The following is a 4,852-nucleotide window of genomic DNA, read 5'->3' on the forward strand; positions in this document are numbered from 1 at the left end:
ATCTTCGGGGAGCTTATTGTCCTCGCGAAGTCGTGAATCCGGAATGGGTCTTCAAGAGTCCCCGTGGAGTCGTTAAATTTGGATTGAGAGAGAGAGAGAGAGAGAGAGAGAGAGAGAGAGAGAGAGAGAGATACTAAACCCAAGAGAGGCATGGCTATCTTTGAAGAAATAATAATAATAATAATAATAATAATAATAATAATAATAATAATAATAATAATAATAATAATTAGTGGAGGCATTTAATTTGTATTTTGTTTAAGTGAGAGAGAGAGAGAGAGAGAGAGAGAGAGAGAGAGAGAGAGAGAAAATAATAATAATAATAATAATAACAAATAGTGGAGCCATTAAATCTATATAGTTTCTTCTTCTTCTAAGAGAGAGAGAGAGAGAGAGAGAGAGAGAGAGAGAGAGAGAGAGAGGGGGGGGGGGGCATGGATATGTTAAAAGAAATACTAAATACTACTACTACTACTACTAACAACAACAACAACAACAACAATAACTTGTAAACGACAAGAGAACAAAAGAAAAACCCATTGAGATCATTAATCCTTTCGATCGTCACATAAATTCTCAAACGAATCACGTACAAAGCGGGATTAACTATCTGGTATTCTTCACCCTTGGAGAATTCTAGCAGAATTCTAGGAGAATTCCTAGGCTGCAGGATTTCTTTGGGGGGTCCGGGGAGCAGCGCCCCCTGACCCCTTCCCCAGTGGTGCATAATATCCTCCTAGTTACAAATTTGAAGTCAAGGAAAAAATGGTGAAGGATATTTTTCAAGTCATCATCTCCGATGTGCTTTTTCGTACGTGTATACATACGCATGCATACGTAAGGCCATTAAGCTTAAGATAAGCCTGTAGGAAAGCTAACTAAGCTTATGATAAGCTTGTGAGAGGGCTAACCAAGCTTATGATAAGCATGTGAGAAAGACACTTGTGAGAGAGCTAGCCAAGGTTAAGACAAGCTTGTGAGAGAGCTAACCAAGCTTAAGATAAGCTTGTGAGACAGCTAAGCAAGCTTAAGATAAACTTGTGAGAGAGCTAACCAAGCTTACGATAAGCTTGTGAGAAAGCTAACCAAGCTTAAGATAAGCTTGTGAGAAAGCTAACCACAATTAAGATAAGCTTGTGAAAAAGCTAACCACACTTAAGATAAGCTTGTGAGAAAGCTAACCAAGCTTATGATAAGCTTGTGAGAAAGCTAACTATGCTTATGATAAGCTTGTGAGAAAGCTGACCAAGCTTAAGATAAGCTTGTGAGAAAGCTAACCACACTTAAGATAAGCTTGTGAGAGAGCTAACCCAGCAAGATAAACTTGTGAGAAAGCTAGCTAATCTTAAGATAAGCTTTTGAGAAAGAAGCTTGTGAGAAAGCTGAAAAAGTTTTAAGATAAGCTTGTGAGAGAGCTAACCAAGCTTATATTAAGCATGTAAGAAAGAAACTTGTGAGAAAGCTAGCCAAGGTTAATACAAGCTTGTGAGAGAGCTAACCAAGCTTAAGATAAGCTTGTGAGAAAGCTAACCAAGTTTAAGATAAGCTTGTGAGAAAGCTAACCAAGCTTAAGATAAGCTTGCGAGACAGCCAATCAAGCTTAAGATAAGCTTGTGAGAAAGCTAACTAAACTTAAGATAACATTGTGAGACAGCTAACCAAACTTAAAATAAGATTGAGAAAGCTAACCAAGCTTAAAATAAGCTTGTGAGAAAGCTAACCAAGCTTAAGACAAGCTTGTGAGAAAGCTAACCAAGCTTATGATAAGCTTATGAGAAATCTAACCAACCTTAAGATAAGCTTGTGAGAAAGCTAGACAAGCTTCAGATAAGCCTGTGAGAGAGCTAACTAAGCTTACGATAAGCTTGTGAGAAAGCTAACCAATCTTAAGATAAGCTTGTGAGAAAGCTAACTATGCTTATGATAAGCTTGTGAGTAAGCTGACAAAGCTTAAGATAAGCTTGTGAGAAAGCTAACCAAGCTTAAGATAAGCTTGCAAGAAAGCTAACCAAGCTTAAGATAAGCTTGTGAGAAAGCTAGCCAAGGTTAAGACAAGCTTATGAGAGAGCTAACCAAGCTTAAGATAAGCTTGTGACAAAGAAACTTGTGAGAAAGCTAACCAAGGTTAAGATAAGCTTGTGAGAGAGCTAACTGAGCTTATGATAAGCGTGTGAGAAAGCTAACCAAGCTTAAGATAAGCTTGCGAGAAAGCTAACCAAGCTTAAGACAAGCTTGTGAGAGATATAACCAAGCTTAAGACAAGCTTGTGAGAAAGCTAACCAAGCTTATGATAAGCCTTGAGAAAGCTAACCAAGCTTAAGACAAGCTTGTGAGAGAGCTAACCAAGCTTAAGACAAGCTTATGAGAAAGCTAACCCAGTTTAAGATAAGCTTGCGAGAAAGCTAACTAAGTTTAAGATAAGCTTGTGAGAGAGCTAACCAAGCTTAAGACAAGCTTGTGAGAAAGCTAACCAAGCTTGAGATAAGCCTGTGAAAAAGCTAACCAAGCTTAAGATAAGCTTGTGAGAAATCTAACCAAGCTTAAGATAAGCCTGTGAGAAAGCTAACCAAGCTTAAGATAAGCTTGTGAGAAAGCTAACCACAATTAAGATAAGCTTGTGAAAAAGCTAACCACACTTAAGATAAGCTTGTGAGAAAGCTAACCAGGCTTATGATAAGCTTGTGAGAAAGCTAACTATGCTTATGATAAGCTTGTGAGAAAGCTGACCAAGCTTAAGATAAGCTTGTGAGAAAGCTAACCACACTTAAGATAAGCTTGTGAGAGAGCTAACCCAGCAAGATAAACTTGTGAGAAAGCTAGCTAATCTTAAGATAAGCTTTTGAGAAAGAAGCTTGTGAGAAAGCTGAAAAAGTTTAAGATAAGCTTGTGAGAGAGCTAACCAAGCTTATATTAAGCATGTAAGAAAGAAACTTGTGAGAAAGCTAGCCAAGGTTAATACAAGCTTGTGAGAGAGCTAACCAAGCTTAAGATAAGCTTGTGAGAAAGCTAACCAAGTTTAAGATAAGCTTGTGAGAAAGCTAACCAAGCTTAAGATAAGCTTGCGAGACAGCCAATCAAGCTTAAGATAAGCTTGTGAGAAAGCTAACTAAACTTAAGATAACATCGTGAGACAGCTAACCAAACTTAAAATAAGATTGAGAAAGCTAACCAAGCTTAAAATAAGCTTGTGAGAAAGCTAACCAAGCTTAAGACAAGCTTGTGAGAAAGCTAACCAAGCTTATGATAAGCTTATGAGAAATCTAACCAACCTTAAGATAAGCTTGTGAGAAAGCTAGACAAGCTTCAGATAAGCCTGTGAGAGAGCTAACTAAGCTTACGATAAGCTTGTGAGAAAGCTAACCAATCTTAAGATAAGCTTGTGAGAAAGCTAACTATGCTTATGATAAGCTTGTGAGTAAGCTGACAAAGCTTAAGATAAGCTTGTGAGAAAGCTAACCAAGCTTAAGATAAGCTTGCAAGAAAGCTAACCAAGCTTAAGATAAGCTTGTGAGAAAGCTAGCCAAGGTTAAGACAAGCTTATGAGAGAGCTAACCAAGCTTAAGATAAGCTTGTGACAAAGAAACTTGTGAGAAAGCTAACCAAGGTTAAGATAAGCTTGTGAGAGAGCTAACTGAGCTTATGATAAGCGTGTGAGAAAGCTAACCAAGCTTAAGATAAGCTTGCGAGAAAGCTAACCAAGCTTAAGACAAGCTTGTGAGAGATATAACCAAGCTTAAGACAAGCTTGTGAGAGATATAACCAAGCTTAAGACAAGCTTGTGAGAAAGCTAACCAAGCTTATGATAAGCCTTTGAGAAAGCTAACCAAGCTTAAGACAAGCTTGTGAGAGAGCTAACCAAGCTTAAGACAAGCTTATGAGAAAGCTAACCCAGTTTAAGATAAGCTTGCGAGAAAGCTAACTAAGTTTAAGATAAGCTTGTGAGAGAGCTAACCAAGCTTAAGACAAGCTTGTGAGAAAGCTAACCAAGCTTAAGATAAGCCTGTGAAAAAGCTAACCAAGCTTAAGATAAGCTTGTGGGAAATCTAACCAAGCTTAAGATAAGCCTGTGAGAAAGCTAACCAAGCTAAAGATAAGCTTATGAGAAAGAAGCTTGTGAGAAAGCTAACCAAACTTATGATAAGCATGTGAGAAAGAAACTTGTGAGAAAGCTAGCCAAGATTAAGACAAGCTTATGAGAAAGCTAACCAAGCTTAAGATAAGCTTGTGAGAAAGCTAACCAAGCTTAGGATAAGCATGTGAGAAAGAAACTTATGAGAAAGCTAGCCAAGGTTAAGATAAGCTTGTGAGAAAGCTAACTAAGCTTATGATGAACTTGTGAGAGAGCTAACCAAGCTTAAGATAAGCTTGTGAGAAAGCTAACTAGGCTTATGATAAGATTGTGAGAGAGCTAACCAAGCTTATGATAAGAATGTGAGAAAGAAACTTGTGAGAAAGCTGGCCAAGGTTAAGATAAACTTGTGAGAAAGCTAGACAAGCTTAAGATAAGCTTGTGAGAGAGCTAACCAAGCTTAAGACAAGCTTGTGAGAAAGCTAACCAAGCTTAAGATAAGCCTGTGAAAAAGCTAACCAAGCTTAAAGTAAGCTTGTGAGAAATCTAACCAAGCTTAAGATAAGCCTGTGAGAAAGCTAACCAAGCTCAAGATAAGCTTATGAGAAAGAAGCTTGTGAGAAAGCTAACCAAACTTATGATAAGCATGTGAGAAAGCTAGCCAAGATTAAGACAAGCTTGTGAGAAAGCTAACCAAGCTTAAGATAAGCTTGTGAGAAAGCTAACCAAGCTTAGGATAAGCATGTGAGAAAGAAACTTATGAGAAAGCTAGCCAAGGTTAAG

The sequence above is a fragment of the Palaemon carinicauda genome, chromosome 32, assembly GCF_036898095.1.
Source record: "Palaemon carinicauda isolate YSFRI2023 chromosome 32, ASM3689809v2, whole genome shotgun sequence".
NCBI lineage: Eukaryota > Metazoa > Arthropoda > Malacostraca > Decapoda > Palaemonidae > Palaemon > Palaemon carinicauda.